This window comes from Prionailurus bengalensis, chromosome B1 (assembly GCF_016509475.1).
Source record: "Prionailurus bengalensis isolate Pbe53 chromosome B1, Fcat_Pben_1.1_paternal_pri, whole genome shotgun sequence".
Classification (NCBI taxonomy): domain Eukaryota; kingdom Metazoa; phylum Chordata; class Mammalia; order Carnivora; family Felidae; genus Prionailurus; species Prionailurus bengalensis.
Window position 1 is genome coordinate 143,361,484 of NC_057344.1, and position 22,629 is coordinate 143,384,112.

The following is a 22,629-nucleotide window of genomic DNA, read 5'->3' on the forward strand; positions in this document are numbered from 1 at the left end:
CCAACTGATGGTCCTTAGGACCCAATACCAACCTATCGTTACCGAAACATTTGAATCAGACACGTAAGACCCAAGATTGGCTCTTGAGGCACCAAAGAAAGGGGGGAATGAGAGACTAAAGAAAAATTACCAGGTGTACCCATAACCACGAAACAAAAGAAACCCCCCCCCTCCGCCGTTCCCGGAACTAGCCAAGGCATGCCTGGTTGTGGTCTAACCTAAAGGCGGGAACCAGTCAAGTTCGGCTGAGTGTTCAAATTTAAATGTCAACCAATAACAGCTCTGTAACCATGGAAAGCCCCTAACTTCCCCTTAACTTGTTTGTGCCTGTCTATAAAAATGCTGTAAAAACCTCGCTCGAGGCCTCTTAGCGTCACCGGCAATGAGTGCGTGGAGGTCCGGGTTCGAACCTGCAATAAACGACCCTTGCCGCTTGGCTTTGACTCTGGACTCTGGTGGTTTGTTCTTGGGGGTTTCTCGAATTTGGGCATATCACTGACCCAGCCTCTGCTGCCACCTCTAAAACACAGTTTCTCTAGACAGTCACTATCTGTCCTCAACTCAGTGGCCTAAGAATGTACAATGATTAACTCTCAATATCAATGAATGCTACCTCTTCTGGGCCAAAACCCTCTATCCACTGAAAAGTAGGTGTGCTTAGATTTTGCTGTGCCTTTTAGAACATTTACCAAGGTCCCTAAAAGCTGTAACATTTTAGGAAGCCATGGCAGTTTATCAGCTGATCTTCAGAATGCCTATGGGACAGTTCCCTTAGAACACAAGGAATTGCAGGCCAGAAGTTTCTAAATGAAAATCACAATTACAACTAGCAAGTGGGAGTAGTTGAGACTTGAAGTCTAAATACTAATAATAATTTTTAAATTTCATCTGATTATTTTTATTGTGCCTACAAAACTATTTAAAACATGTGGCTCAAATTATCTCTATTGGGCAGAGTTGCCCTCCGGGCAATTAAGAGGTAGTTCCCTGTGCTGAAAACAATTCCCAAGTATCAGGAGGTTACTATCTATAGTGGTACAAAAGGGTGGCCTTCCAGGCTGTGGATGCTCTAAGAAGGCCCTGACATGAGCTCTGCTCCTAAAAGGCACTCTGTATTATTTCTACTTCCTCCACAATCCCATTTTCAAAAGACAATGCCAAGATTCTAAGCATATTAAGGCAACCATTCTATTTGGGTTTAAGTAGGCTTTATCTTGTGGGTAGACTACAAGGAGAGTTAGGGAGAGTTACGTTAATTGAACATAAGGAACTGTGTGGATAAAAATATGGGCTGGCACTACTCAGGATATGGGCCAGGAACTGGCTTTTCTACATTGCATTAACCCACAGCTTTCCAGCCCTTTACAGTGTCACTATGGATTAAGAGCAGATGTCCATGTCCATGAGGCTGCTACTATTGATAATCATTGGCTTTATTTAGGAGATCCTCCCATAAGAGATCACTGGTACCTATGGCCCAGCCCACATGGCTCCTGTCAGGCCCCATGCTTACAATAGGGCAATTATTACAGACAATAGGAGTCTTTATGGGTCTTTTTCTTCTCTTTTGCTGAAACTTCAGGCTCAAAGTTTAGGACTTAAATTATCATGAGGCAAACAATGCTCTGGCCCCTCATAGGTAGAGCCATTTTGGATTTCTCTTTCCCTTGTGCCTATAAGAAACACCAGCATAAGGCTGCTATGGCCTGGATGATACTCCAACCTGAGGACTGGACAGTGGCCTAAAAAGCTCCTGTCCAAGCACTGGGACAAATTCTTGAGTTTTCTTTACTGCAAAGGCTCTTCAAAGTGATAAATACAGGGGGTAACCATTGCAGATTGCCTTCTCCCAAAGGTCCTAAGACCTTTGAACCAAGTCAGGGATAACAAATTTTGCACTGAGTCCAAATGACCTGGCACTTGAAAAACATGTTGAACTATCCTATTTTGTACAAGTTACAGAAGTCACACTTAAGAGACATACACAGACTATTCCTAGCATTCGTGCCTTAAAATGTTCTGAAGAGTTAATTCCTACAAACTAGATTCTAAGTAGGATGAAAGAAAGTTGAAAGAATAGTTGCCTTCCAAAAAACTTTCACATCCTCCTTAGAATACAACTAATTCTAATCTCCTTGGCTTATGTGTCACTTGCCAAGCATCTCATAATTAAGATCAGATTCCACTTGGCAGGGGGTTCTATAGGAAAGGCAATGGCCCTCAGGAGGAAACCTATGCTGAGTGTATCTACCTACCTGCCTACCTATAAAGCAAGACACTAGAAGAGATAGTCAAGTTCATGAAGGCACTGGATATGGAGGACTTGGAAAGACACCATTCTTCCCACAAGAAAGGGTTTGTTGCTCCAGCTGCTGGGAGTACTGTCAGGTCTGACTTCCAAAAAGTATGTTTCTGCTGCAAGGCCACACCCTTCCCCTAGGGACCTACATCCAATTACTGACTGCAGAGGTCATACAAAGGCTGCCACTTCAGGCCACCATGGAGTAACTCTGATGGGCCATACACTTGTCAATGCTCCTGGGGATGGCCAAACACTGTTGCGTCTACACTGCAGTTTAACTGCAACTGCTTCTCAGTCCTGCTCCCTTTCCCATTCCTTTTTACACGGTTCTTCATAATAAACTCGCACCTCAATATTTAATTCTGAAAAACTGAACCTGTAACACTAGGCAACAGGGGCTAGGAGGAACAGGATTCCACTCTGTCTTGCCAGAATACCTATGATCATTACAAAATTATTCAACTCTAACCTCTAATTCAAGAGACTGGCACAGACCTGGTATCTTAGGATGTGGTTATGGTTTCCCGACTCCTCTGGTTTCTAGTTACATGCCAGTTCTAACAGATATTTATAGCCCTAGATTCCCATGTTATATTCTGGCATTAACTTCATGTTAGCAATTCACCTAGGGATTCTGTGTGTTTCTCATCTATCCAGCCTAAACACACAAATGTCTAAAGAGAGAAAATGGTTCTTTCTCTTAAAGTTAGGGGAGACCACAGTTCACTAAGGGCCATTGATGGTCTGGATAGAATTCAAGAACTGGATTCATATGTTCTGTAATGTCAGGGAGGATCCAAACACAGTACCACTAGCAGAGGGAGGTAAGTTACCAAATATCCACGTTCTCACCACTGAAGTGCTCAGAAATGGACACTCTGTACTGCTACATTTTCCAGGGCTACTTGAAAAAATGTGAATGCATTCTCTGCTCATGTAAATTTAACAGTGTCTATAAAATACACTAGACCAAGTGAGAGAACTGGGTTTTACCCCTAGTCCAAATTATCTGAAGAGATCTACCTGTAACTTCTAGAGGTGGTCACAAATCATAGTCCCAGTAAAAATCATACAGGACAATATAAAAACCACCTTGACTAATACAGAGTCCTTTAACTAGTATTCCATCTAATAATTCTACAGCTTTTCTGGAAGATCTAAAAATTATTAAAAAAAATTTAACAAAGCTGAATATAAATATTCCTGGCAATCTGAATTCACCATTTGTAATTTTTTATTATGATTGGCAAAACGTATCGACCTAGGAGTCACTATACAAGTTGAAAATGCAGTAAAGAACCTGTGGGTGCACACCAGCAAATCCAACTCACATGGCTGCAGAGGTGGATGGTGAGGAGTTGCTGCCTTCTCTGCTTCTGCCCCCCCCACACACACACACAAGGTCAACACCTCATGTTCATGTTGTTTACTTTACAGTGCTTTGTCCCTTATCATTCCCACCTGAGGAGGAAAATTAGATGAGCCCTAGTGGCCTAGAAAAGCTCCTATGTTCAGGGAAGAGATGTAGGTGATAAAACATTCTGAAAAATAAACCCATAAAAGACACACTTAGCCATAGTTACTGCTTCTGGTGACCCATTTTCTCTATGCACAAGAGAAAAATGTGCAAGTATATTTGTAGAAAAGGAACCATGCTGTTCAAACACAGGTACTTTTTGTGAATGTAATATCCTCTGCTACTATGACACAATCTATTCATCTAAGTGTGTGTCAATGATACATGGTAAGAGCTAACTCTTGTTTCTCAGGGGCAATCTGCTTTGCCTTAGCTTTCTAAGTCTATTTAGGTCTCTTTTCTCTTTCTGAATAGCTTTTGTTTTGCATCATCTGCAGAGATCCCTTTTCCTTTTCATTCATTCTCTATACCAAAAACTGACTTCATCCAGGGCTATATATGGAGATCTCCCTTATGACCAACTAGTTAATCACTGCTGGCTCCTTCTACACAGAAACCATCTCAGAAATAGCCAAGTCATGGCTCCAAGCTTTCCTGAGAGGATCTCACGGGACATGGAACTCCGCTGTATGATTGCGTGCTGCCATCTCCTGGCCAAAACACTGAATTCAGCCCTGGTACATTACCACAGTTCACCCTTGGGCCTTGTCTGAATTCTGCTTGCATTCCAGCTAGGATGGGAGAAGACCTCAGGAACTCCCACATCTTAGAAGGCATAGATCTTAGAAAACTTAATAACAATGATTTATGGACTCAAATCTCATCATTTCTGGACTTCACAAGCACTATACTCAGAGGAAGATCAGTTTAAATGGCCTACCTCTCTTGTAGGCCATTTTGACTCTTCTAGTCAAATAAGCCAAGTGGGTTCCTGGATAGAGGAACTATCCAGGTATTAAGTGCATATTTGCCTTCACACAGAATTCCAGGATTGATTCTTGCTGCAAGGAAAGGTAAGGTTGGTTCCAGAGTGACAGTAGGTAGAAAGGAGACTTAAGCAAAACTTCATATAAATACAGAGCATACCCTTATCAAGCTGCATGGGTAGATCAACTCTTGCTTCCCCATGCCTCCCCACAAAGACAAATTGACAAATTAAAGGCACCATTTCTACCAAAGATCCTAGGATCTTCTCCTTAGGATCTGTATCCAAGCCTAAGTATTCAGCCTGACTCACAATACAACAATTGCTTAGTTGGAATTTTAAGTTAAAAATATGGCTTTACTACAGCAGTAACACTAATGATATGCCACTCTGTAACCTGTAACTTTAGAACTGGCTTGATAGCAGCTCCCCTATGGATGTCCAGGTGCCAAGTGCACTTGAATGGGCCCAAGTTCCTCCATTACTCAGTATCATAGGCCTGCCTCTCTGATCTAGGATTTCCAAAGCACAGAGTTACCAACTCTGGATATGATTTGGCACACTGACTGATGAGGCTAGAAAGGCAGGTACATTTTATGTCCACTAAGTTCAGACATGTTTTCACTGACCTCTCAGTTTTTTTAGCCTTGGAATTCTCACATGTTAGGAAATGTGGAAGATAAGCCTTCACAGTTAACTTACAGAAAGTCCTAGAAAATAACATTAGACCTCTGACATTGGTCACTACTGATTTCCATCCTATTTTGAAAGACAGGAACAATGGCAGGTGACTCCACACTTGTTCACAAATTAACCAGGCTAGATGTCAGGGTGTACCAACTGGACAAGAAATCATCACCACCTACCCTGCCCAAAACTGACAGATGTCACTCAGTCCTCATTCCCTAATCTGCATGGGACATGGGATCTGCCATAAACCCTAACTAGTACTGATCAAGTCCTGCAGTACTCCAGGGGCAACTCATATCTTGCAACTTTTTCCAGTAAACGAGAGTAATAATTTTATTTCAGTAACTTCCTCAATATCCAGTAATCAAAAGATCTCACAACCCTTCTCATCATGGCCCAGGTACCAAAGGCAGTGATGTTCTTAAATCACATGTGTAAATTCTTCAGGTATAAGAAAACCATCAGCATTACTAACAGTTGTTTGACAATAGGGAAGAGACATAATTATGTTACAAATGGTAGCTAAACACTAATTTCAATACCAGAGCATCTCAGCTATGCTCTATGATTGTGAGCATCTCACATATGCTTGAAATATGCCTTTGGAACTTCCTACTTAGGGACTGACAGCTCCAGCTGTTGCATTGCAAACCAAGTTAAAGTGTAAAGAAAAAGAATATATACTGATTCCTGGATGGAGGACACTAGCCTGGCCATCTAGTCAGGGTCTGGAGGGAAAAGGACTGGAAAATTAGACAATGAGATCTAAGAAAGGCAAATCTTGTGTATCCATATGCCCTATTTTCATATCTTCTATTAAACTTACTACAAAACATCCATCACAGAAGAAGCATGGAATGGTCAAACAGACAAAATGTCTCTGACAGATGACAGCAGCCAGACCTCATCAGCCAATAAGCAAATGATTTGCAGTGGGCATGGAGCCTACATAGGTGCCCAACTACATGGAATGCCATATTCCAGAGGCAATCTGCTGTTGCCTCTGAATGCCCCAACTGTTAAAGAGGAGTAATGAATATCTACTTCAGCACTACTTGTAAAGGAGACCACTTGGTAGCAATTATATTGACTATATAAAACCCTTTCCATTTTAGAAGAGCCAGAAATTCAATCTCCCAGGAACAGATAACTAATCTTGGTATAGGTTTATCCTTCCTGCTTGCAGAGACTCAAATTGTACCACTACTCTGGGGGCTTCTGCCATGTTCCATCCACAGGAATGGAATCCTAATCGAAGCACCTAACCAATAGAACACTTACAGAAAAGGTGCAGAGTGAGCCCCTGATCATGAGGTCCACTGATCTATATCAAAACATGCAACACCATACAAAAGCAACTAGCCTTTCTTTCAGCAGCAAGTTTAAAGAGCCTTCAGATAGCATAACAGAAGCACTAACTCAGAGTTGGCATGCTGTAAGTTTAGGATCCCTCCCTTCATAATGCAGTCTTTACATTAAAGAGACATCTATGTGGTATTGTATCCCTAGTAAGATTAGATCCAAGAATCAGGAGGTAAAACCTAGGACGATCCCACATTTCATCATTCCAAATGACATATTGAGTCATTCTGTGAGTCATCATAGTTACAGGGATAATGGACTTTGGTCAGCAAGAGGAGGTTTGGCTACTTTAACATGGTGGGAGCAAGTAAAAATGTGTATGAAACCCATTTAACTATCTCTTCATACTTCCTTCCTTGTTCCATTTACCTCAGATACATCCAGAAGCCCAACCATGAAAAGGGTATATTAGGTTCAGACTCCTTAAGATGATGGTTTGGGTCACACCACCAGGTAACTCAAACTTCAGGTGAGGTGATAGCCAAGGATGAAGAGAATTCAGAGTCAAGAGTGGAGAAAGGACAAGAAGTGTATCAATTGTGACCCAAGATAAACTCCAGCAAGGGGAGCTGTACGTCACTTCACTTATAGCCTCTGACTTTTTTCCTCTGGAATAGAGGCCTTTGGAAACCATAGAGTTTCTCTGAAGACCCAGATAGAGGAGTAGATGTGTCAGCACAAAGGGCAGTCTGGCGCCCATTAAAATCCACCCCCTGCATAGATAGATTCCAACCAGTGACTGAATGCAAAAGGAATATTGAGTAAGTCCCATTCTTGGGAGACTTGGACTCTTCTGAAGGTGATTTCTGGTCTATTACTTGCCTTTGACCTTGCTAAGTCACTTAGTATTGCACCACAGTCTAAGGCACTCCCTACCCAATATTTATTCCCCTTTCTTGTAGCCAGACTTGCATTGCAGTTGATCACTCCCCCAAGAATCTTCTAGTTCCCTCTAGATTTCCTTCACAGAGCTTTCTCCCACCACAAAAAAAAAAAATCTTGAAGATGAACCCCATCTAGGCATCTGCATCTCAGAGGATAGAGAATAATAGTGTAAAACTTTTGGGTCTCAGATAAAAACTTAAGCATCCTAATCCATTCAAATGAAAAAGTAAGCTTGTATGTATCTATAGATACCCCAAAGCTACCTTATTCCAAAAGGCAGAAGAGTAGCTAGGTACAGATCCTGAATTACCTTAACACTATGGATATTAACTTTATACCACATTGATGGGATTCCCAAGATATATGGATACTCCTTTCCAAAATTTAGTCAAGCATAAATGGTAGAAGGCATGGGAACTATAGAAGTTTCCATCTCATATTTGCTTGGGGAAAATTATTTTGAATTCTTCTGTTCTTGTCTTATGTTCTACCATATGCCATTTCATTCTATTATTGACCCAGATGAAATCATCACTATCCCAAATATACCTGTCTACCTTTGACCCCACACCCATCATCCTGCTTCAAGAAGCTGAAAATCAAGCATGTGAAATTTATATAGAGCTAGATAAACCCAGACTGACCAATGATGCCATGACTCAGATCTGTTCCTTTGAATTACAGGCTCATTGGATCCAGGCTGGTGGGTACCTGGGTGACTCTATATTACCAATGCTAGCATAAGGGCTGATGTTATTAACTAGGACATCACTCAGCCAATCCTTGCTTTAAGTTTAGCCATTTCTAAACAGAAGTTCCAGAAGTGGTGGTAGCTTCCTAAATTTTCTAGACTTGCATTATTCATAACATACTGTTTTCAAAGCACTGCTTGGTCTTTATACAAGTGACATGGGCAAACTGCTCCCCCTGGATTTGAGAGACAGGTGGATATAAGGGGACCCAGCTTACAGTGCAGACTCAAGGGACAACCACATGGGAACCAACAGAGGGGAGGAAAAGGAAAACACTACTTGACAATTCCTGGAAGCTGAGTGCAGAGAAGCCTGAAATTTAAAAACTTCAGAGGGAATCAGTCATAGGGAACCCACACATCATGACATTTACTTCCAGGAGCTCAACTGAATTTCCACAATAAGAATCTGAGAAAAAGGACACCTGGGTGGCTTCGTCGGTTAAGCATCCAACTTGAGATCAGGTCACGATCTCATGGTACATGAGTTTGAGCCCCACATTGGGCTCTGTGCTGACAGCTCAGAGCCTGGAGCCTCCTTCACATTCTGCATCTCCCTCTCTCTCTCTGCCCCTCCCCGATTTGTGCTCTCTCTCCCTCAGAACTAAACATTAAAAAAAAAAAAAAAATCAGAAAAAAAATCCCATCTTGTTCTGGCAGTAGGAGAGAAGAACCATTTGAAATTTTCCAGAGCACTCGTTTATTTTTTTATGTTTTATTTTATATTTCACACACACACACACACACACACACACAGAGTGTGAGCAGGGGAGGGGCAGAGAGATGGAGACAGAATCCGAAGCAGGTTCCAGGCTCTAAATGGTCAGTACAGAGCCTGATGCAGGGCTCTAACTCACAAGCAGTGAGATCATGACCTGAAGTCAGAAGCTTAACCGAGGTACACAGGTGCCCCAGAGTTCTCTTGTTTTTCTTAATAATCCTGAACCTAACCAGCTGGAATATTATCAGAGCCTAACTGGCCTGGAAGAGAAATGCCAACTCCCGCTCACTTAACCATGTCTCCCAACTAAAAGGACAGAAAAAACAACTGATAAAACATTTGTGAAATGTATAGTTCCAAGGCATAAGACCACACACACAAAAAAAAAGCCTGAGACTTAGTCATATGATCATGGTATACTTCTCCTACACCTTCCCACATTATCAAAAGCCTATTTACAGCAGTTCCCTTTACCTAGTAGATCATGTCTGGCATTCATGACAAAATTACAAGATATAACAAAAGGTAAAATGACAGAAGAAAAAAAACCATTAAATTTTATATTATAGTCACATTGTTTCTTTTATCAATCTTCTGCATGGTATGGTTCCCACACTTGGACAGAATCAAGATGACACAGATTCCTCATTTGGACCCAAGAATACCTGAGAAAAATCTACTCATAATGGCCAGTGCATGGGCACATTGAACTTCAAAGTAAAAGAACAAAATCCTCTGGGCATGTCAGCAATAAGACAAAGTCACTCATAATTTCAGCAGAAATACTAAGCCAGAAGACAGTGTAGAAGCTTTACTATCTAGAAAATATGACCCAAAGATTCATAAAAAACAGGACTGATTTGCACGAGTCTATAAGATACTGTTAACAAGACTCAGAATATTGCTCCAACAAGCCCTTCCTTTGGAATCCAGTGGGGAACAAGTTTGTACAACAAAAATGACTGATGATTGCCAATATTAAGACTAGTGTCCCTGCAGGAAGCAGTGCTAAGATATACAGGGTACAGCAAGAAGTGTTTTTATATTAATTCATTGTGTACCTCTCCTCCATAGTGACCTAGCTCAGCCTCCAGGTGGCTCCCTGACAGTGGCTCATCCGACTATGGTATTCCCTCTAAAAACTTCTCAGCATGCTCCTAGTGGAAATTTTGGAGCATTCCAGAAGATACTGAAAATTAGATCTTGGAGAAACAGAGCAAAGGACTTCACAAGTCTACCTTGAAATAATTTTCTTCTTATGATCAAGCTCAAAGGCAAGTCTGAAGAAAAAAAATGAGGGGTCACATTCCTAGGATAGACATTTAGAAAGGTATTACATGAGGGAGTAAAGGTAATATAATCTATGCTTTGTCCTTTTCCTCCTGTAACCATAAGTCATTAATGAACCATGCTGAAGGCATGCCCACATCCCCTCAAGTTCCTTTTTACCATTTCTGTGTCCTCTCGGCTCTGGTTCTCATGTGACTTCCAAGGCCAGCTCCTGCATCTGTTTCAGAGCACCATCCTTGGATTATTGTACCTGTACCTTGGAGTATTGTACCTATACTAAAAGATTCCTAAGTGCCTGAGGGCTTATACCTCCTCACTTCCATCAAATAAGGGCAGCTATTAACTAATGATTGTTAGATACACAACTTTGAAAGTCCAACTCACAATGTAATTACAGTTTAATGCTCTCCTTTGGAGGATGGAGAATACAGTGCACAAAATTTTGCCAGAGATCACTCTTCCTTGGCTTACCTATCAATCTCTATTCTACCTCTCTACGCCTTATTTCTTCTGGAATACTCTCTTAATTACTTCTGTGAATCTCTGTCTTTTGTGAGGATCTCAAATAAAACCCATTACATATTTGGTCTCACTTTAAATTCATGACAGTCATGGTACTTCCAGTTTTACAGATATGCTTCTTGATTTAACAATGTTCAGAATGAAGAGACTGGGGTAGGCATTTTCTTCTTCTAGCTCCAGGCCTCAGGGAATCCCTGTATCAGAGGCTATCAGTGTTCAGCCCATATCTCCTTAAATCTCTCTCCCATATTTGACATAATAGTTCCTTGTGATTCGGCTGCTAACAGTCAGCACTTATGTCTTGACCGGGGGGGCTACCTATAGAGCTCAAAGGACCTGAAATTTATGTCCCCTCCCCCACTAGCAGGCTTCAGGAAAGGACATATGGGGTAAGAAAATAATTCTTTCATTCTCTTGCTCTACACTGATACAACCGAAGTACCACTTATACTGTCCCCAGAGGTAATCTGCCATATTGACCCATGTTTGCCATTCACTGAACTCTTCTCCATCTCATGCCCTTGTTCTGCCTTTTCTTGCCTGTCTTACTTCTTTACTATCCTATGGAATTTTTCTTAGTTGTAAGTCTTAATCACTCACAAATTTTCAACCTAGGGTCTGCTTCTAGAGAACTGAACCTAACATATACTTCGAACTTCTGGCCAGCCTCTAACCCAGCTGTCTTTCAGATAGAAGCCTGTGCTGACAGGTGGGTGCTATGTATACCAATGTAGTTCCATCCACCCAAGAGGATGCTGCCAATCACCTGGTCACTTCACATTTAGGCACCCTTTAACCACCACTACAAAGCTTCTATTTTGACCACAAGGATATGGTCCTAGAAGGAATAAGCCATTTTTTTCTGATCTGGCAGAAAAAAAGTTGAGGCACCAAAGGAATCTCAAAGTTGCTGAGTTCATCTGCTGCACCTTCCCCCCAGAATCCATGGGGGTACATTATGCATGCCACGGAAAAAGATCAGAAACTGACCCTACTGGAGTCACATATCCTAAGCTCTGGAAAGTATGAATATGCCTATTCTTGTGATTTCCTGCAGAACCACTTCCTGAAGGAAGTAAAAAGTCCTTAGAATCAGTGACCTTCTGACCAGACAGTGTGGACAAGATGAGCCCCCGATTAGCTGGTAATTACCTTTCTGAGAGCTCAACCTCAAGTATGACTGGGGCCATCCAAATTCAACCATCTGAGCTCTCCCGTGCTAAGCTGAATATTATCCTTGATCCTAAAGCTTTTGCCACATGCTCATTAGTGATGTTTCAGCTGGTTTCAAATCAACCCTTAAATATATCCAGTATCAAAAAATCCATCAATTTATTCTAAGTTGATTACATAGCCATTGTTAGTATTTTGTCCCCAAGATCTACAACACTGTATCCATAACCAAAGGGTAGAAGTAGAATGGTTCCTGACACCATTACACCCTAAGATCCACTTGGTGATGGGTACTTCCTGTCCTTACAACTTTAGGCCCTGCAGAATTCATGGTTCTGATGTCCCTGGTAGAATACTTCCATCAGGAGATATAGCATGGATTCCATGGGACCTAAAGCTACAACTGGTCACTCTAAAGAATCTCTTTTCTATAGGCCAGCAGGCAAATAAAGAGTTACGGTTATGGCAGGTGTCACTGACCTTTAGCATCATAAAGGAAATAGTCCCTATTTCATAGGAAAAACCTAGGTCTATACGTGTGGGGTTGAATGCCTCTTAGAAACACAGTAGTGACAAGTACACTTTGAAGCATCCATGACCTGAGCCTTAATGGTATAGGTCTGGGTACCCTTACTGAGCCAGCAACTAGATCAGCAGAAATACTGGCAGAGGTTAAAGTTGAAGGCAAAAGATGAATATCAATTACTACCTAGGGGCTTGTTGCAACTATGGGACAGTAGCTTGTCATAATGATCATGTTGTTATAAGTTTATTTGTAAAAATTCAGTTTTCAGGGGCACCTCAGTATCTCGGTTAAACATCCAACTCTTGATTTCAGCTCAGGTCATGATCTCACAGTTCCTGGGATCAAGCCCCACTTTGGGGTCTAGCACTGACAAGCACAGAGTCTGCCCGGGATACCTTCTCTTTCTCTGCCCCTTTCCCAACTCACATGCATGCACGCTCTCTCTCAAAGTAAACATTAAAAGAATTGTCAATCAAGATGTTGACCAGCCAAAACAAAACAAGTTAACTCAATATGGGCACAAGTGGATCCAAATGTGTGAGTGGTAGACTGAGCTCTTATTTGCTCAGGCCACCCAGAGATCATCTACAGGAAGCTCCATAGGCCAATTGATTCCTACCCGTGTTCTCCTACACAGGATCATGTTTACATGTGAGTCCTGAGTGTCCCAGAAGAAGCCTCATCCAGGAAAGGGAAGTACTGGTAGCCTGTCTTTTGGGAGTCTACCTAAATCACTTCTCAAAATCTTCCCACCAAAGTTCCTCAGTAGAATTAGCCCAATTTGCCCACAGTCACCTATTCACTAATCTATTTTCGATGGTTTACCTGCTTTCCCTAACTCCTTCCCTATGCTCCCTGAAATCCCTCTCAGTAATTTACTTCTACCCAAATCCTTGTCTCAGGGTAGTTATTTGGAGAACCCAAAATAATCAGGAATTAATCTGAATTGGCTGATTTAACTTGAAAACAAATGTTAATTCATATGGGATTCATGGGGCTTAAGGGTCATTTTAAGATAAATAGACTGTTACATTTTTCTACTTTTAGAAGAAAAGCATTCCTTTCTGCTTTTTTCTTAAATATGTAAGGGACCAGTCTTGCAACTATATTAATTTAAAAATGGCAATTTGAACACTGAAGCTAAGAAAAATATGATCTATGGAGAAGCCACTTAATCCATGAAGATATAAATGCTGAAGTACACAATGCTAAGGACAGAAATACAGCCATGTGAAAAGGGAGGAATCTGAGTACCTGTCCTTAAGTCCTATTGTTCTGTATTGGACAAGTTGTAGAAAGTACTAAACACCTAACAGCACCTCAAGCTGCAACCAGGCATTAGAAGAGCAAAACAGCATATGAAAACCCCAAGAAAAGCTCACGAGTCACAATAAAGGATGATTTGAGGAAAACTTGTCCTTTTCCAAAAGTAATCAACCTGCTAGCACTCAGATATTTCCCTCCTGTCATTATAGCCAATGAGCACCCACTGTCTTTAGAATTCATCTCCATTATGGTGGGAGTGTCCAACATATATCCCATGGGCTACATCAATATAGTGGACCATATACAGTGATTCCACTCAAACACCTGCCCTTTTCCGGGTTGTAATTGCTTCCTATTCCCTTCTATAGTATGCACAGTCATGGTCACCAAACAGGTCTACATCCTAATTCCCAGAAACTGAACTAGGTTACATTGCAAGGGGGAATTAATATTGCAGATGGAATTAAGGTTGCTAATCAGCTGACATAGAACAAGATTATCCTAAATGATCTTGGTTAGATGGTATTATCATGAGAGTCTTTAAACATGGACAAGAGACAGAAGAGTCACTGTCAGAGTACAGGGATATAAAAAGACTAAAATAGCTCTCACTTGTTTTGAAGGAGGCCATGAGCCAAGGAACACAGGCAGCCAAAATAGCTAGAGAAATGAAGAAAGCAGATTCAGTCTCCCATATAGATTCTCCGGAAAAGAATGCAGCTCTACCAACACCTCCATTTTAGTGAGGACACATTTCAAAATGTAAGTGGTAATGCATAAAATTATATCTAGTGTGATTCTACTTCATGGAAATTTAAGTATACATGTAAAATCCCCAGAAGTAAGGAAAGGTAGTTTCTTCTATAAAGAGGAACTGGGTTGCTTGTGAGAAGTATAGCTAAAGACTAAATTTTTCCAGTGAATAATTTATGACCATGATGAACATAAGTCCAAAAGACACAAGAAGATATGCAACCAAAATTGACATAAAAGCAAGTTTGGTTAGAAAACGTGTTACCTACTGAAGTCTGTAACACTAATATTAAAAAACTTACAAATAACACACTTAAGAGGTAAAGGGTCAAAAGACTGGCACAGGTTTTAACAAGTACCTATGAAGCACACAAAAAATGTACACGATTCTCAAGTAGAATTGTGCTCTCATTTCTAATTGAAGAATGGCAAGAATTAGAGAATGCTACTTATTCTGGCTAGGTTGCAAAAATATAGACACTCCCATTGCTAATACAATTATAAGGGAAATTACTAAAAAGCATTGGAAAACATCTACATTTTGAACTTTCCACCCTAATTACTTAAAATGGTCTCCCAAATACAAAGGAGATGAAATACAGTGTCTCAAACAAACATTTATCCCAACTTTGCACAGTTATACCCATAATGGTGCTGTGCTGGTGGTGAAATAAAGTCCTTCAACCCCGGACGACTACTCCAGCAAAGAGGACCTAGTGGCATAAAGCTGGGGAGGGGTACCCAAGGAAGAGAGTCTTAAGTTTATGTCTCATTTGATCAAGGACTATACACAAAGAAGCTCTTACCCTACAGGGGTCGGTCTCCATGTGATTTTACTTTTGGAAAATAGCTGTTTTTGTATACAGATCACCTTCATTATGCTTTCTCATAGTACGCAACACCATCATTCACCAAGATTTCCTACTCAGAAAATCCAGTTCTGTCAATGATTTCCCCACACCTGCCATACTTACCACTAATTTCTGTTGATCATGACTTCTCAGTAAGGACTAATGGTCTCCCATCCATGAATGCTGATATTCTGACCATGGTACCTATTTGGTTATTGGAAGCTACCACAGCTAATCCAATCCCTGCTGCCATCTCTAAAACATTCATTCTGAAGAGCTACTATTTTTTCCTCAACCCAGGTGGTATAGTAACCCAAAACTATCACATCTCAGCTAACCTAAAATAAATGCTACCTCTTCTGGGCCAAAGAACCTCTAAGTCACTGAAAATAGGTCCATTTAGAGTCACTGTGCCTTTTAGAACAGTTACCAAGTTCCCACAAACTAGAAAATTCAAGAAAGGCTGGGTAGTTCATGAGCTCATACTCAAGCCTATGGGGACACTTCTTATATTAATAGGTAGGGAGCTGGTACCTGGGGCAGAAGATTCTAAATGAGGACCACAGTTATAACTAGAAAGTCAGAGCAGCTGAGACTTGAACCTAGGTCAAATCCCAATAATTTAATTTCATCCAATTTTGTGTTGTTATTTTATAACTACTAGACTATTTAAACATATGGCTCAAATCTATTGGACAGCACTGCCCTCAAAGCTAATAGGAGATAGCTCCTTGGACTGAGAACAATTCCCAGCTACCAGGATGATGATCACTATGGTGGTAGAGAGAGTGGCCATCCTGGCTGTGGAAGCTTTAGCAAGGCTCTAGCATGCCTGCTATCTTTGTCATTCTGGTCTGCTCCTTGGAAGCCTCTCTTATTACACACACTTCTCCCCTACCTCCATTCCATTTTCAAAATAATACCAAGGGGGCACATGGGTGGCTCAGTCAGTTAAGTGTCAGACTGCAGCTCAGGCCATGATCTCACAGTTCAAGCCCTGTGTCAAGCTCTGTGCTGACAGCTCAGAGCCTGGAGCCCACTTCAGATTCTGTGTCTCCCTCCCTCTCTCTGCCCCTCCCCTGCTTGTGCTCTCTCTCAAAAATAAACACACATTAAAAAACTAATAATACCGAGATTCCTAAGTATATTAAAGCAACCATTCTATCTGGTATGAATAGGCTTTATCCTGTTGATGGACTGTAAGGAGAGGTAAGCAATTCATAGCCAAGAGAAACAGTGAAACAGGTGTGGGCTAGCACTAGTCAAGTATGGTCCAGGAGTTGGGTTTTTCCAGATCACATTAACAGTTTACAAGAATGCCCAGAACTTTACCATGTCGTGATGAACTTAGGAGGTTTCTGTGTCCATGAGGCTGCTACTGTAATTATTGGCTTTGCCTAAGAGATCCCATTTAAGAAATCATTTGTACTTATACACAGCCCATACAGTCATGGTCAAGCCCCCATGCTTACACTAGAATTGTTTCAGGCATTAGGAGCCTAAGGTAGGTTCTTCCTCCTCTTCTGCTGAAAGCCCAGGCTCGAAGTTGAATACTTAGGTTATTGTGAGGTAAGCAAAGGGTTAAACTCATACCCCTACTCCCACCGTGGGTAGGCCACTTTGAATTCTCTACCCCTTGTACCTTAAGACAATCAGCACAAGACTATGGCCTAAAGTACTCCAATCTGAAGATTTGGACAAGTGACCTAAAGAGCTCCTCTCCTGGCACTAAGACAAATTTGTGGCTTTTCTTCACTGGAAAGGCTCTTCAAAGTGGCAAAAACAGAGTAACACTGTAGATTGCCCTCTCCCAAAGGTCCTAGGACCTTGAACCATTTGACCTGAGCAGGGAAAACAAGTCTTCATGGGATCCAAACCATGAAAATAGTATGCTGAACTGTTTGTCAGTTTGGACAAGTTACAGAGGTCACACTTAAGAGAAGTTGCTAGATATGATGAAAGAAAGGAAGTGAAAAAAAAAAATACTTGCCTTCTGCACACTTTCACATCCTGCTTAGAATAGAACTCTAGTCCCCTGTGGCTTCTGTCTGACTTGCCAAACATCAAGTAATTAACATCAGATTTCACTGTGGAGGCTCCGTAGGAAAGTTGGTGGCCCACAGGAAGAAAGCTATGTTGAGCACAGCCATGTGTAAGAGGAGCTCAGACATTAGAAAGAATGGTCAAGTTCAACAGGTTACCAGATATAGAGAACTTGGAAAGGTAATAGCTTATGCACTCTAAGAAAGAGCCTTTTGCTCTAGTTCCTGGGGGTAGAGTCAGCTGCCCCCTCCTTCAGGGTTTATCTCTGCTACAAGGGCATGCCATTCCCCTGGGAACATACTCGCAGTTACTGATTGCGGAGAACATACAAAGGCCTGCCATCTCAGGCCACCATGGAGCAATTCTGATGGATTGACACACATCAGTGCTTCTGGGGCCCTGTCAAACATTGTTGTGTCTACACTGCAGTTAACTGCAAGCACTTCCCAATCTTGCATGCGTTCCCAACCCCTTGATAGGATTTTATCCAAAGAGAGATCTTCATACCAAACTCCACCTCGATATATAATTCCCAAAAACCCAACCTGCAACATTAAGCAAAAGGGGCATGAAAGAACATGATTCCACTCCTTCATGCCTGGCCTGCCTTTTCAACATCACAACGTAGCCCTTCAATTCTAAATTCTCTCAAAGAGTTCAGCACAGTTCTGGCACCTCTAGGACATGCCATGACTTCCATACTCTTAGTTTCAGGCTATATGCAAGTTATTATTGCTCTTTATGCCGCTGGATTCTAATACTTTTTATCCTCTGGTCTGGTTTCCTACCTAGTGTTAGCCCCTCAGCTGGGAATTCTGGGTGTCTGTCATTTATCCAGCCCAAACACAAATGTATAAAAAGTTAAATATGTTCTACCTCATAAAGTCAGAGAAAAACACAGCCCACTAAGGCCATTGTTTCAAATCAAGATCAAGAACAAGCTTCACATGTTCTGTAATTCCAGGGAGGATCCCAACACATCCACCACTAGTAGAAGGGGGAGATACCAGACATCCATGTTTCCACCACTGGAACGCCCAGTGAAATTTGAACACTGTAGTGCTACAACTTCCATGACACCTGAAAAATGTGCAGATTCATTCTCTGCACATGTAAATTCAATGTGAAATATGTTAGGTCAAGTCATAATTGGGTAGTTTATTTTTTTTTTTACCTAGCTCAGTACCCAAGCTGATTTCCTTATGTTAACCTATAACTTACAGTAGTCGTAAAATTCAGTCGTAAAATTCTAAGAACTTCCTTGGCTAAAATTTTAAGGGGGACTCTCAGGGGAGAAAAGAATAAAATATAAATACATACATACCAAAAGCAACAAAGATTAGAAAGAACCAGAGAACACCACCAGAAACTCCAACTCTAGAAGCAACATAATGGCAATAAATTCATATCTTTCAGTACTCACTCTAAACATCAGTGGACTAAATGCTCCAATCAAAAGACACAGGGTAACAGAATGGGTAAGAAAACAAGATCCATCTATATGCTGTTTACAAGAGACCCACTTTAGACCTAAAGACACCTTCAGATTGAAAGTAAGGGGATGGAGAACCATCTATCATGCTAATGGTCAACAAAAGAAACCTGGAGTAGCCATACTTACAGCAGACCATCTTGACACCTCACGCCAGTCAGAGTGGCTAAAATGAACAAATCAGGAGACTATAGACGCTGGAGAGGATGTGGAGAAACGGGAACCCTCTTGCACTGTTGGTGGGAATGCAAACTGGTGCAGTCACTCTGGAAAACAGTGTGGAGGTTCCTCAGAAAATTAAAAATAGATCTACCCTATGACCCAGCAATAGCACTGCTAGGAATTTACCCAAGGGATACAGGAGTGCTGATTCAGAGGGGCACATGTATCCCAATGTTTATAGTAGCACTCTCAACAATAGCCAAATTATGGAAAGAGCCTAAATGTCCATCAACTGATGAATGGATAAAGTGTGCTCTATATACACAACAGAATACTACATGGTAATGAGAAAGAATAAAATATGGCCTTTAGTAGCAACGTGGATGGAACTGGAGAGTGTTATGCTAAGTGAAATAAGTCAGGCAGAGAAAGACAGTTACCATATGTTTTCACTCTTATGTGGATCCTGAGAAACTTAACAGAAGTCCATGAGGGAGGGGAAGGAAAAAAAAAAAGGAGGTTAGAGAGGAAGGGAATCAAAGCATAAGAGACTCTTAAAAACTGAAAATAAACTGAGGGCTGATGGGGGATGGGAGGGAGGGGAGGGTGGGTGATGGGTATTGAGGAGGGCACCTTTTGGGATAAGCACTGGGTATTATATGGAAACCAATTTGACAATAAGTTTCATATTTTAAAAAAAAAGGCTGTATCAAGAGATGCAGAAGGGGGGGTGCCTGGGTGGCTCAGTTGGTTAAGCGTCTGACTTTGGCTCAGGTCATGATCTCACGGCTCGTGAGTTCGAGCCCCACGTCGGGCTCTGTGCTGACAGCTCAGAGCCTGGAGCCTGTTTCAAATTCTGTGTCTCCCTCTCTCTGACCCTCCCCGTTCATGCTCGGTCTCTGTCTCAAAAGTAAATAAACGTTAAAAAAAAAAAGATGCAGAAGGGAATTATATCATAATCAAGGGGTCTATCCACACAGAAGACCTAACAATTGTAAACATTTATGTGCCAAATATGGATGCACCCAAATATATAAATCAATTAATCACAAAGAAACTCATCAATAGTGATATCCTAATAGGAGACTTCAACACCGCACTCACAGCAATGGACAGATCATCTAATAAAAAAATCAAGGCTTTGAATGACACACTGGACCAGATGGACTTAACAGATATATCCAGAACATTTCATCCTAAAGAACGTACATTCTTCTCCAATGCACATGGAACGTTCTCCAAAATACCACATACTAGGACACAAATCAGCCCTCAGCAAGTACAAAAAGATCGAGATCATACTGTGCAGATTTTTAGACCACAAGACTATGAAATTCAAAATCAACCACAAGAAAAAATTTGGAAAGGTAAAAAATACTTGGAGACTAGTAGGATGGAAACATCCTACTAAAGAATGAATGGACCAACAAAGAAGTTAAAGAGGAAATTAAAAAGTATATGGAAGCCAATGAAAATAACACCACAACCCAAAACCTCTGGGACACAGCAAAGGCAGTCATAAGAGGAAAATATATAGCAATCCAGGCCTTTCTAAAGAAGAAAGATCTCAGATACACAGCCTAACCTTACTCCTTAAAGAGCTGGGGGGGAAAAAAAGCAAATAAAATCCAAAAACAGCAGAAGACTGGAAACAATAAAGATTAGAGCAGAAATTAATGCTATCAAAACCAAAAACAAAACAAAACAGACCAATGAAACCAGAAGCCGGTTCTTTGAAAGATCAACAGAATTGATAAACCACTAACCAGTTTGATCAAAAAGAAAAGGGAAAGGAACCAAATAAATAAAATCAAGAATGAAAGAGGAGAGATCACAACTGACACAGCAGAAATAAAAACAATAATAAGAATATTATGAGCAATTCAACATCACTCATCATCAGGGAAATATAAATCAAAACCACAATGAGATACCACCTTACACCTGTCAGAATGGCTAACATTAACAACTCAGACAACAACAGATATTGGTAAGGATGCAGAGAAAGAAGATCTCTTTTGCATTGTGGCAATGCAAGCTGGTGCAGCCACTCTGGAAAGCAGTATGGAAGGTTCTCAAAAAACTAAAAATAGAACTAGCCTACAACCCAGCAATTGCACTACTAGGCATTTATCCAAGGGACACAGGGGTGCTGTTTTGAAGGGACACATCCACCCCCATGTCTATAGCAGCACTATCAACAATAGGCAAAGTATGGAAAGAGCCCAAATGTCCACTGATGGATGAATGAAGAAAATGTGGTACACACACACACTGGAGTATTACTCAGCAATCAAAAAGAATGAAATCTTGCCATTTACAACTACGTGGATGGAACTGGAGGGTATTATACTAAGTGAAATTAGAGAAAGAAAAATCTTATGACTTCACTCACATGAGGACTTTAAGAGACAAAACAGATGAATATAAGGGAAGGGAAGCAAAAATAATAAAAGAACAGGGAGGGGGACAAAACAAAAGAGACTCAAATATGGAGAACAAACTGAGGGTTGCTGGAGGGGTTGTGGGAGGGGGGATGGGCTAAATGGGTAAGGGGCATTAAGGAATCCACTTCTAAAATCATTGTTTCACTATATGCTAACTAACTTGGATTTGAATTTAAAAAAATAAAATTAAAATAACTAGAGCAAAAAAAAAAAAATCTGCCTTGACTAATACAAGTCTCTTAGTGTTCTGTCTCATAACTTTCCAGCATCTCAGGAAAAGCTGAAACTTCAGAATTATTTGAACCAACATTCAGAGATACTTCTTGCAATCTTATTTACCATTTGTACTTTCTTATTATGACTGATACAGTCTTTCTACCCAGGAGTCACTATGCAAATTGAAAACGCACTTAACCTGTGAGTGCAAACCAACAAATCCAGCTACACACTGGTGCAGGAGTGGATGGTGATAAGCTGTGGTCTTCTTTCCTTCCCCCCCCCCCCCAAGGTCCACATCTCATGGTCATGTTTATTTTACAGTACTTTGTGCCTTATTCCTACCTGAGGAGGAAAATTAGGTGAACCTCAGTGGCCTAGATGAATTCCTATGTTCAGGTAAGAGATGTAGGTGATAAAAATCCTGAAATGAACTTATAGAAGACACACTGCTTCTGGTGTCCCATTTTGTCTATGCATAAGAGAGAACTGTGCAAGTTTATTTGTAGAAAAGGAACCATGCTGCTCAAGCACAGGTGCTTTCAAAGATGTGATATCCTCTACTCCTATAACACAATCCACTCATCTAGGTGTGGGTCATTGATATACAATGAGAAACTTACTTGCACTCTGTTCTGCTTTCACCTGAAGAATCTGTTTATTCTTCATGTTAAAGAGCTTTTTTTTGCATCATCTGCAGAGATCCATTTTCCTTTTCACTTAATTCATTCTCTTTCCCAAAAACTGCCTCCATCTACGGCTGTGTACCCAGGACCTCCCTTAGGACCATCTAGTCAATCACTGCTGGTTCCTTGTACAAAGAAGCCATCTCATA

General features: G+C 41.0%; 1 pseudogene; it reads left to right on the forward strand.

Annotated features, from left to right (window-relative positions):
• LOC122469218 overlaps window positions 1-22,629 on the forward strand; it is a 91,030-nt pseudogene that overhangs the window by 1,349 nt on the left and 67,052 nt on the right.